General features: G+C 33.6%; 1 protein-coding gene across 4 annotated transcripts in view; it reads left to right on the top strand.

The window, feature by feature from the left end:
* LOC111152770 (nuclear factor of activated T-cells 5) overlaps nt 1-13218 on the top strand; it is a 107789-nt gene that overhangs the window by 46582 nt on the left and 47989 nt on the right. The gene's annotated exons all lie outside the window — the stretch shown is intronic.

Here is a 13218-nt window from a genome sequence, read left to right on the forward strand (position 1 = left end):
GATACCTCTCATCTTTTAAATGGTACTTAAAATCCATCACAGTGTTGTTTTCAGTAAATTCATTTTATTTCAAAAAGAACAGTGAAGTGGAAGGTTGTGGTTTAAATAAGGATTTGGTACTGTACTAGAACTTCATATATTTTTCTTGTATGCATTAACCAATGTACCATTAACCTTGTGTACGGATCTTTTCCCTGAGCTATGTACTCAGTGTGCAGCCTTCCTGATTGAGGGCAGGAAAACTTTAAACATAGCAAAGAAACTTATCAGCCCTGCTCACTGTTCATGTGTTGCCAGACATTTTCTAACAGATTCTGTGGATTTAACTGTGATCTTTTTAGTAATCAAATTGGTAAGAAGACCTGGTTTTACTTTATATCCACTGGGTTCTAAAATGTCCCTGAATATTTTTTCTGGAATTTAAAATTTTAAATATTGTTTAAAAATTGTATCAAATGATAAAATAAGAAAAAAAAAAAAAGATTTTTAATGAAATATTTCACTTTAAATCCACAAGTAGAAATTGACTAACTGATTTCTTTTGTATCTTTTGAGATTATTTTTTATAGACTTATTGAATCTATATAGAACTAAAAGTCTGTTTCTTCTGTGCTTTTTAACATCTGTTGACAGTAGATCCAGTTCCTTTTAAAAGCTGAAAAAATGTCAGCGAGGTTTGGAAAAGAACGCTTCCTTTTAAAATAATACCAAACTCAATTTCAAGTTTGTATATATCGATATTGAAAGTTCTTGAATTTGGGTCACTAATAGAATGTTGATCCTCCCTTCTTCCCTCTATTTATTTGAGAAAATCCTCTCCAGATAAATTAGATTGAAAGACATGAGTTGAAAAATCATGAAAATAAGAGAATTGACCAAAGGAAGTATTCTGAAGTAATTAATTCTGACTAGATTGAGAAGTTATTGACATTCTAAAGAAGGTGAAGAGTGTAAGGAGGTAACATTGACAGCTTTCTTATATTCACATACAGAAAGTTTCTGTGATCTAAAACCAAGTCATTTGTAATTTTTTTTACTTAAATTTACTTTTAGTAACCAATATAATCTTATTCTAGGATTCTGTCTTATTAGTAGAATAGTGTTTGTCATATAACATTATAGGTAAGAGAGTTTAAATTACAGAATATTATAGGGAAATCAATTAGTAGGTATCTTTATAGTATTGCTTTTTTATTTGACATATGAATATCTTCAGTGACATAACTATCAAAAGGTTTTGGAGTAAATTGCCAGTTATTCAGTGTTTCCTGGCCAAAAGACGTGATGTCTAGGGAAAGGCACATTAATTTAGACTTCTGTGAGTTTTATTCTTAATCTATACATTTGCTGTTTAAATATGAAATGCATAAAAATGATGACTCTTGATGTAGTTAATTCTTCAGAGTTTTGAAGGAGCCGGATTGGCTGCTATCAGGTATGAGGGCCTGGTGGGAACAGACTTCTAGTTCTGCTATAAAGGTTTGTGTTTCACAAGTTCTAAATCAATTTAAATTTGAAAATTTAGAGGCTGGGCATATAGGTTTTCATGTACAGTCTTTATTAATTATTTAAAATGTGTTTCTCAGATTCACCAATCTAGATTTTTTTCCCTTCACGTATTACTAAGGGAATGAGTAAACATGATGCTGCTAATCCACAATTCAGAATATTGGATAAAAGAGTATCTCAAACCTTTTTCTGCCTCTGCACTATTCACACTTTTTCATACTCCCATCAGTAACATCATTTTATCGGGTAAGTTCCAGGTTGGGGCTGGGGGAAAGAGGGCTTACTTCTACACAACTCCTCCCCTCTCCACGGGCCAAGTGTCAAAATGTGGGAGATACAGTTGAGAATCACCAGTCTGAAATTTGTACTCCTTCTCATTTTTTTGAAGACCTCTGCTTTTGTCCCATTAGAAGGGTAGTTAAAAGTTTGAGGTTTAGAAAGGTAGTTAAGAGTTTGAGGTTCAGTATGTGAATGAATAAGTTTTAGAAGCAGAGACCTTCAGAAAAGTATTGTAGGTTCTCTGTAGTTAAGAAAGGGGCCATTTTCCTAACACAAGAAAGTTACCCAAATGAATTAATGGCAGTTTTGGCAAAATAAGGAGTTGCTCAAGAAATGTATATTGTGAAAGGATTCTTTTTGTTAGTTTTTTTTGGGGGGTGGGAATCGTATAGTTTAGGTTAAAAGAACTAAAATGCAAGTATTATTTAGAAGAACTAACACACAGTTACACCAGAGTTTGGGCAGTTTTTGTAAAGAGATATGGCAAGCATTTTTCTTAAATAACAGCTTTATTGATAAATAGCTTGTATAACCAATCATGTATTTTTAAAAATCTACTTATTGGGGTGCCTGGGTGGCTCAGTGGGTTAAAGCCTCTGCCTTCAGCTCAGGTCATGATCCCAGGATCCTGGGATCGAGCCCTACATGGGGCTCTCTCTCAGCATGGAGCCTGCTTCCTCCTCTCTCTCTGACTGCCTCTCTGCCTACTTGTGATCTCTGTCTGTCAAATAAATAAATAAAATCTTAAAAAAAAAATCTACTTATATGTTTATAGTTCTTCATCCTTAGATTTACCTCATTTAATTAAAATAAGAAGTCTTCAGGTGCCTGGGTGGCTCAGTGGGTTAAGCCTCTGCATTTGGCTCAGGTCATGATCTCAAGGTCCTGGAATCCAGCCCCGCATCAGGCTGTCTGCTCAGCAGGGAGCCTGCTCCCTGACCCCCACCTCCCGCCTGCCTCTCTGCCTACTTGTGATCTTTCTCTCTGTCAGATAAATCAGTCTCAGGATACTGATCCTTGTGCACTTTTTAACCTGTACAGGTATACACACAGATTAAGCATGTATAATAGAAATACCTGTTGAATATCTCCACTAGTTATATCACTGGAGGTTTTTAAAGGCTGTAATTTTAGTTTATAACTTTCTGTGAAGTGATCCATTTAATAAACTTTTCCGTTGGAAGAGAGAAACCTATTAAATAGTGCTTTGAATTTTATGCCACAGCAGTTAGTAAATCACAAGTAGCTAACAGGTATTGTCTATACTGAAAGAACTTAATTGATTCTTATTTATATTGGAGGAGAGGATCCAAGAGAGCTACATTAATGTCCTGTTATCAAAGAACAGCTATGCTTTCATTTGTTTTAGACATCTTAATCATCTAATAAAATCATAAGAATTTCTAAACCATCCATAACAACAGAGCAGTACAAAAAAATGAGTTGAAGAAAATGTAAGTTACCATTTTTGAGTTCCTACTGCATAACAGAAGTTGTGCTAGACAGTTCGCATATCATCATATCTCAGTTCTTCCAGGCACGAGAGACCTTTCTTCTTTCCTGCTGGGGTCTAAGTTTTTTCTTCTTGCCATTGTACTTCAGGGAATCGTGTGCAATTATTTCACTTAGATAACAGTAGTTCCTGGACAAAGCAGTGCGTAAGATATTGAGTTGGAAAAACCATCTACCCTTTAATTCTGCAAGTTTCAAGATCTGTAAAATTGGAATATGATTTCTAGGAGAACATTAAGTTTTAATAACAGTGATTCACAGCAACAGAATTACATAGTCCATTGAATTTATTATAGTTTATTTACTAGTGCTAGAAAGTATTTACAGTTATGTAATTTGTATTTTCTTGAGTTGAATACATTTTGAGGAACAAATTTACTTTTGATTGTTGTCCTAGGTTAACTAGGTAAACATATCTCAGAATTTTGGCCATTTATGTAATATACTACTCTTAAAATTAAACCCAAAGCTCATTAGCAGGAAAGGTGATTCGCCTATGTAACCTGTGTATTGATATTGTGAGCTAAAATGTGAGTTGATCTTGGTTATTCCATTTGGCTATTTCTACTTTTTCTAGAAAACTGGACCACTTCCAGAGGGAAGTCAGATTCTAGTTACAAAAAAGTTGCAAGTAGACTTAAAAATTCTACTCATTCTTTTACTGAAATTATATTATAAATCTAAAGGTATACATTTATACATATAGAAATATGTATGTATGTATATATAGATTTATGTAAACATCACATTATTAAAATGAAAAGCTTTAGCAAACTTGGGACATAATGATTAATTCAGAAACAAGTAAGAATTCAGGAGGCTATCCGTATTATAATCTACCATTGACAAAAAGTACACATGCCTGTTGATTTATTCCTTAAATGTTTGCCTTTCTATTGTCCTCCTGATAATTTTTAGAACAACTTTATAAATATTTTGATTTATTCTGTTTCTGATGGAAAAAGCATATTTTTATATTACCTGGGTCTGTAGATTAGCATTTTAAAACTGCTCAGTGGTTCTCAACCTTCAGTGGACAAAATACATACACAAAATAGTTCTATTTTTATGTGTTTTGTACAATTTCACATTAATAAATTATTGGACAGAAGTGGGCTTACTTTCTTATATCACCAGTAGATTAATATCATAAGTAAAAGGTGTGGCCATACCACTTGCCATATGTAATTGTTTTATAACAATTAGTTGTATAGAGGTGCCTGGGTGGTTCAGTCTGTTAAGGTTAAGTGTTTGGCTTCAACTCAGGTTCTGATCTCAGAGTCCTGTGATCGATTGGGCCCTGTATCAGGCTCCATGCTCAGTAGAGGAGTGTGCTTCTTCCTTTCCCTCCCCTGCTTGTGCTCTTTCTTTCTCAAATAAATAAAAATAAAATCTTAAAGAAAAAAACCAATTAGTTTTATGAATAATACAGTGAAATTATATAAATATTAGTCCAGCTGGGGCAGAAGTGAGGAGAATGGATTAGGGTAGGGCACAGCAAAAGATTTCACCTGTTTCTGTTAACATTTCTTCTCTTTAAAATAAAATCGGGCGCCTGGGTGGCTCAGTTGGGTAGGCGGCTATCTTCAGCTAGGTCTTGATCCCAAGTCCCAGGGTTGAGCCCCGCATCGGGCTTCCTGCCCAGTGGGGATCCTGCTTCTCCCACTGCTACTCACCCCTGCATGTCCTCTCTTGCTCTCTCTGTGGAATAAATAAAATCTTAAAAAATAAAATAAGGGCATCTGGGTGGCTCAGTTGGTTAAGCGACTTCTTCGGCTCAGGTCATGATCCTGGAGTCCCAGGATTGAGTCCCGCATCCGGGCTCCCTGCTCTGCAGGGAGTCCGCTTCTCCCTCTGACCCTCCCCCGTCTCGTGCTCTCTCTCTCTCAAGTAAATAAATAAAATCTTTAAAAAATAAATAAATAAAATCATGTAGTAAAATGTTAGCATTGGCTAAAATGTGAGTAGAGGAAACATGGACGTTAGTTTTAAATTATTTCATAATTTTTAAAAACACCATGTTGGCAGATGATTAAAATAAGTCAAAATATGGGGCGCCTGGGTGGCTCAATGGGTTAAAGCCTCTGCCTTCGGCTCAGGTCATGATCCCAGGGTCCTGGGATCGAGCCCCACATCGGGCTCTCTGCTCAGCTGGGAGCCTGCTTCCTCCTCTCTCTCTGCCTGCCTCTCCACCTGATTGTGATCTCTGTCCGTCAAATAAATAAATAAAATCTTAAAAATAAGTCAAAATATTCAATGAACTATACTCTTAAAAAGTAATGAAGTGGGGCACGTGGGTAGCTCAGTGGGTTAAAGCCTCTGCCTTTGGCTCAGATCATGATCTCAGGGTCCTGGGATCGAGTCCCACATTGGGCTCTCTGCTGAGTGGGGAGCCTGCTTCCCTTCCTTTCTCTCTGCTTGCCTCTCTGCCTACTTGTGATCTCTGTCAAATAAATAAATAAAATCTTAAAAAAAATAATAAAGGCATGAGATGTATTAGACACTTGATGAATTTATTTTTGGCATAAGTGAAGGTACATTACCTTTTCATCAATAAATGCAAGTAGGTGTCCATCAGTAGTATTTATTTAGTCCACTGAGGTAAAATTCATTTCCCGCATGTCATTTCTTCATAAAAAGGTGTTATTGTCAATGAAATTAAAAATAACTGAGAAGTGGGGATAGGAGAAGAGTAAATGAAACAAGATGGGATTGGGAGGGAGACAAACCATAAGTGACTCTTAATCTCACAAAACAGACTGAGGGTTGATGGGGGGAGGGGGGTTGGGAGAAGGGGGTGGGGTTATGGACATTGGGGAGGGTATGTGCTATGGTGAGTGCTGTGAAATGTGTAAACCTGGCGGTTCACAGATCTGTACCCCTGGGGATAAAAATATATGTTTATAAAAAAAAAAAAAAAATAAGTCACCTCAAAGTGCCAAGCCTGTATGGGCATAATGAGATATAATCCCCCCCCAAATATTATTGTTTTATTTCTATTTATTTATTTTTCCCACAAATAAAATATAATAAAAATTAGTATGGGTTTTGGAATCATAAGGCTCTAACTTGAATCTGATTGCTGTCATATAATTTCTATCCTATAGACGGAATTTTGTGGAGATTAAATAAATTTGTAAAATTGCCTCAATAACTAGACACTAATACCGACTTTTTCTTAAGGTTATAAAGTTAAATATATAAAATACTTAACATTACCTGATAATTAGTGATTATTCAGTAAGCATTGACTTTCCTCCCACATGAGTTTCTCCTCTCTTTTGTAAGGTTTTAAAAAGTAGGTCTTATTTTAATAAAAATAAGTTTTTAACCTTATTTTGCCTGTTTGTCTTCATTCTCACCTACTCTGTTTTTTACCTTTGAAATTCTGCCTGTCAGCCAAGGTAGAGCCACACATGGGCCATAATATTTACATTCTGACTTATTCTTTTTATGTTGACACTTTCTTAATGGGAGCCCTTGTATATAAAAGAGACATTGATAGAAGATGATGAGTCATGGGGAGAACAGACATATCCCAAAGGGATGATTCTAAAAGGTGACTATTAAAGAGTTCTAGTTCCTAGAATTCTCTTACCACCTTTTTTTTTTTTTAAATGAAGTGATACTTTTGCACGATCAGGTATCAAAACTTCTGATAGGGTCATATATAACTTATCTTCTGATTTTTGCTTAGACACTTTGTTTTGTCTATAGTTGGATCTAATATCCGCTCTAATCCAGGCTCAGGTGTAGAACCCAAGTAATTAAATTACAAGATTTTAATGATACAAATAGTATTTTTTTTCCCTTTTTGGTCTCCTCTAAAAAAAATGAGAAGGCATTGGACTAGGGTTGACTGAAGTACCTTTATTATTTAATCTAAATATATTAAAATGTATTACATGATAAAGCATTGAGGTGACCTTCAAATAGCATTGTTCAGAACTGTTTTTCTCTAATTCATATCTAAGTTAATATAATGATAATCTCTGGTTTTGTCTTAACATAATGTTCCCTTTCAAGGAGTAAAATAGTTAAATAGTTTTTTTTTCTTCTTCAACCTGTACTTGGGGTCTTTGACAATGTAATAAATATAGTTATCACCTAGTATAATTATTCCCTTTTATGTTTAATCTCTTTGAGGTAAAGGATTCTTTCTGAGCTTCAGTGTCGTCATCCAGTTTTGACCAGTTATGCCATCCAGTAGTACTTAAATCACTGGATGGTAGAAAACATCTTCCTTTTCCAACAGGAAAGGATTTAAGGGGTGCCTGGGTGACTCAGTGGTTTAAGCATCTGCCTTCAACTCAGGTCATGATCCTAGGGTCCCGGGATCGAGCCCCACATCAGACTCCTGGCGCAAGGAGACGGCCTGCTTCTCATTCTCCCACTCCCTCTACTTGTGTTCCCTCTCTCATTGTGTCTCTCTCTGTCAAATAAATAAATAAAATCTTTTAAAAAAATAATTAAAAAACCCCAAATCACATAATATATACCTAGTACATATTTTATACTGTGCTTAAATACTTAGGATTGAAGAGGACAAAAGATATATTTAAATCATTGCTATAAATATCAGGACACTGACAAATTTTGTGAGCATTTTATTTTTTAGGACACATTCTTTAACAAATATCCTGTGAATAGGGGCACCTGGGTGGCTCATTTGGTTAAGCATCTGACTCTTGATTTCGGCTCAGGTCATGATATTAGGGTCGTGAGCTCAAGTCCTGCATTGGGCTCTGTGCTGGGCATGGACCCTGCTTAAGATTCTCTCTCACCCTTTACCTCTTCCCCTCCCCATACTCTGACAAGGTAAAAATAATTATTTTAGGAGAATTTAGATTAAAAATGGGAGAATAATTGTGTAATAGAATGCTGATTGGCAGTTTGATGGACTGAGGAAGAAAAAGATGGTTTCCAATAAATCAGTAATAACAAGCTTTTCAGCTTCAGCAACAGTGCTAATTATTTTTTAAAATAGACCCTCTAGGATCAAACGTTTTATGTACATATCTAATCTGAAAGTGAAAAAGTGGTAACTTTTTTTGAGGGGTATGAGGATATATGTGGAAGTTGGCCTGAGAAATGAAAAGATTCTTTTGCTGCTGAAATGCAGGTATTTCTGGTGCGCCTGGGTGGCTCAGTCAGTTAAGCAGCTGCCTTAGACTCAGGTTCCCAGGTCCTGGGATTGAACCCTGCATAGGCCTCCCTGCTCAGCAGGGAGTCTGCGTGTCTCCTTCTCCCCCCTGCTCAGGCTTGAGTGCACTTGCATAAACGCGCATGCTCTCTCATAAATAAATAAAATCTTTAAAAAAAATAAAATAAAATACAGATATCTCTTTCTGCTTGAGTGTTTTGGTCAGAGTATATTCTCTTCTACTCTTTAAAGGAATTTGGGTAAAGGCACAACCTAAAAACACCTGAGAGAGGTCATTCTGGCTTATGGATTAGATTGCATTAGTGAACAGGACAACAAATTGGTGAATATGAGTTAACAAAAATTTTGGGTAAGAAATTTTCCACATGCATTTATTTGGATGTTGATAATTTTATTTTTTTTAAGTTTGTTTTTTAAAACATTGCTTATTGTGGCATGTAAGCTTATGTTGGGTGGGAAAAGTACAAATGGAAATTGAAATTGTTAAACATGTAAATTAAATGATCAACCCTACAATTTTTGTTTTTTGTTTTTGTTTTTGGTAAAATAATCTGGATTGCTTATTTTATATGCTGGGATGCTAGTTGTTTTTTCTATTAATACACTTAACTTGCATTCTAGCTTCGCCATTCAGAGACAGGCATCGTGTGGTGGGTTGTGTGACAGTGTCTGTCAATAGTGAAGACAAATAGTGCCAGAGACACTTAACCCATCCAATCTCACCCAGGGTATAGGTCGGTCTCGTTTTCAGACTTCTTCATAAGTCTTTTTTTCTTTCTTTCTTTCTTTCTTTCTTTCTCTTTCTTTCTTTCTTTCTTCTTTCCTTCCGTCCTTCCTTCCTTCCTTTTTTTATTTCTAAATAGTGGATTGATACTGATTGAAACTAAAAACTTTTTGTAAAGTTTTAAACTTTACGTTAATACTATAAGAAGAAGAAGAAAGTAGAAAACGAAGGTTGGCATGTAAGGTGTTGACAAAGCAGGTTTGCAGCCACTTTGTGTGTTCTAGATTTTTCAATCCCTTAGCAACATGAATGTTGGCCTTATAGTTTTTTTCTCTCAATATCTTTCTTCTTTTATCTAAAATTATGTCCTTGTATCTGGTGACTTTTATCAGGCAAGATCTTTAGATTTGAAGTCATTGTTACCAGAAAGAAAATGAAATACTTAAAAAGGATAACTAAGGTTGAATAGTGTTTTAGACCAGAAATGTTTCCAAATATCTGGATTGTTTTTTAAGATTATTTTCTGAACAGTCAATGGTTTACTCCTTCTCCGTTCCACTATTGGTTCATTTAAGCACACTTACAAAATGTTATAATTTGAAAAAAATAATTATGGCTTTTGTTTTAATGACTTTGTTAGGAAGCTCAACTGATTTTGCCCTGATGTTGGAAAGTTATGAAATATATTTGCATATTTAAATGCTAAGGATCACATTTTATCTCGGAAACTCAGTTAAATACCATTTCTGTCACATATTTTAAATTATGTGGAAGGTATTTGTTTCTTTTGAGGACTTTAAAGAATGTTTCCAATTTCAAAGCTTTCCATAAAAAGTTTAGTTAGTTCCATGTAAAGTGTTATCCTTTTTTTAAAATGGTATTTTAAGCACCAAAATGATGTGGTAATTAAAATAATTTCTGGTTCACAAAACTAATAATTTCTGGTTCACAAAACTAGAACTATAATAGTTCTTAATTTTAAAATATAGTTTAGGTAAGGAGTATATAAAGTCTACACAAGTTTCTATATGTGTTATCATTTAAAAGTCCATTTTCATCTTTCTAATCAAATTAATACTTGGGAATTTTAAGATACCCATGTAGGCATTATCTGCTGCTCTCCTTATCCCAGCTACTTTGTATATTCATAGTGAACCTTAATGATTCCATCAGTTCTTAAGAGAATATAATATACAACTTATATTCACCAGCATTACAGGCATTTGTTCTAGTTATTGGCTACTGCTAATAATAGGATTATTAGACTTAGACATAAAACACTATAGATATGATACTTCCTTTCACTTATACATTTTAAAATTATTGTATTCTTTTGAAATTGTAAATTTTCATTAATAAGTGTAGAATGGTTTTCCCTTTGGTTCACCATGCTCTCTAGCCAAAGAAAAATAAAAATTTTTACAGGTTCAAAGATAATTTTTTCATAAAAGAAAAATATGAAAAATTTATTCATGTGTTACTTATTCATGGATAAGAGAATAATTTTAAGAAAACATTTTAAGAAAAACTTAGAGCTTTGCAAAGGATTGATAAAAGGATTTAAAAGAACAAATAGACTGATGACTCACAGGTCTATATACCCCTGAAGCATAATATATGTCAAGTAATTGAATTTAAATTAAAAAAATAAAATAAAAACATTAAAATTATAAAGCTCTAAAATAGAAATACATTACAACTAATCTGCTTAGAAAATCAATTATTAAAAAAATTTTAGGAGTTTTTGTACTTTTAATATGCAGCAATGAAACATAGTCTATACATTCCTAACAAATAAAAATGGAGACTCAAAACCAAAAAAGGGGGAACAGTAGTTAGCATACTTTGTTTATAACCACTTAAAAATAAAAAAGAATATATAGATGAGGCAGGATTACATTAGCATTTTAGTTCTGTAGAAAGTCAGTTAAGCTGTTTCTTGATATTTAATGATACAGTGACTGAAAGGTCTTTGTAGATATTTTAAGTACATTTACAGTATTCCCAGTAATGTTCTTGAGTGTTTTTCTGGAATTGCTTGGGAATAAGAAATTTGTGTTTAGAAATCTAAAATGTTTTTGATATAATTCAATGTATTTTTAATAGATAATATTAAGGATTTTTTATTCTTAGTAAATTTATGGATTAATACACAAGTAATAATTTGGCTTATAGTTTCAAGAAAGAAAGTTATTAGCACACTCTTTGTAGAAGTAGCAAATAGTTAACTCTAAACTCTTGTTACTTCTAAACCCTTCCCTGTATCAGATAACGCTATTATAGTGAGATGTATTTTAAGCACTTTGAGTAGTAAATCCTTTTTTTTAAACCTGATGTGTTCATCATGGGCATGTTGGTACATTTTTTGGCCAATATAACTTTAATATAATTCAACATAGTTATCAAATACTGGCTTCCAGTAAATCAATTTAATAAGAAATTTAAATTTTTACTACATGCAAGGTACTGTTTTAGGTGTTGGGAGGGTCTAAGAAAGATCTAAGAAAGGGCCCATAGTTCTCATTTTATACTTCACCTCACTTGGCATTATTATTTCACTTAGGTGATGTCTTGCTAACCAGAATGTAAAATATTATGTGAAGGATTTTATACATCATTATCGTCATTATCAACGTTAACAGTGATGTTGTTGTAAAGAGTTTTATAGTTTTAAAAAATTGTCTTACTTGTTACAGTCTTAAAATGAGTAAGATCTTTTGTAATTTAGGCTCAAACTGAGATAGGCTTTTCAAAGTAATATTTTTTAATTAAAGGATGCTTACTACTGTCTTCTGACAGAGTTTATGTTTTCAGTTTCATAGTTTTGTGCTAATGAACTTTTTTATTTAGTAAGTATATCCAGGAAACTGCAGGTAAAATATAAAAATTATTATGTTAGGTCTCCAAGTAAAATGTATAGAATATTTTAATTTATGTAGGGTATGAGATCACAGTTTGGCATACCTGTCCCAGAACAGACATTTATGTTTGATCATACCAATTGGGTTTTATAACCATGATTGCTTTGATAAGATTTGCAAGATAAAATCATATATACCTTTAAGAGCAATGCTAGGCTATGTCTTGCATATTAAATTCATGAATATCACATAACTTACTTTTGAGTTCATGATTGCTTTTCACCAGTACTTTCCATCTGTCATGGACAGGGATCCCTGAGATGTTCATATTCTGCATTCTCATGTGCATGATACTTAGATTCAAAAAGTATGGGTGGGGGAAAGCTGCTTTATAGAAATACACGTTCACAGCATTCATGCTGCATGTTTTGTGTGTTCTACTGCAAAGACTGCATGCTGCATACTTTTATTTCTCTGAAGATAAAGAACATAGGCTTATATACACACAAAAATTTAGTTTCATATTTGCCAATAGTTGGAACAGATGGAGGAATGTTATATATAATACCTTTTCTATTTTTTTAAAAATGATTTTTATAGTATTTTTCAAAAAAACAAGGAAAAAACTTGTTGTTTAAACCCAAAGTGGCTACAAATCAGCTCCTAAACTGTCACTGACATTAGCATCTAGATTTTGTAGTTCTTACAAATCTTTTAAAATATTTATTTACTAAGAAAACATTGCATTAATGCATGATATGAAATTGATCAATTTTTCTTTAAATTGGAATGCAGTTTAAAGTGACTGAATTTTCCAATTTCAGCTACTGCATTTGACAAGGATACAAACTGGAAAATGGAACTGGTATCATCTAATTGCTCTAGGTTCTTTGACTTATAGTAGTTTGGAATAATATTTCCATATGACATTATGTAGATCACATCATTAATGGCTGATATTAATTACTGTGCTCTTCAGCCTTGACAGCAATGAAAAATTATTGGTGAATTTAGCTCTTTCAAATGACTTAAGTGTTCTGGTACATGTTTTTAATTTAAAAATAGATCTTTGGCACTTGGCTTTTGATTATCTGAACACTGGTGTTCTTACATTCACTGTTTGCAGTATAATTGACAAGAATATTGCAATTCCAATGGCTGCACATTGG

Source organism: Enhydra lutris, unplaced genomic scaffold, assembly GCF_002288905.1.
Source record: "Enhydra lutris kenyoni isolate GAN:26980312 unplaced genomic scaffold, ASM228890v2 scaffoldscaffold30, whole genome shotgun sequence".
Taxonomy (NCBI): Eukaryota; Metazoa; Chordata; class Mammalia; order Carnivora; family Mustelidae; genus Enhydra; species Enhydra lutris.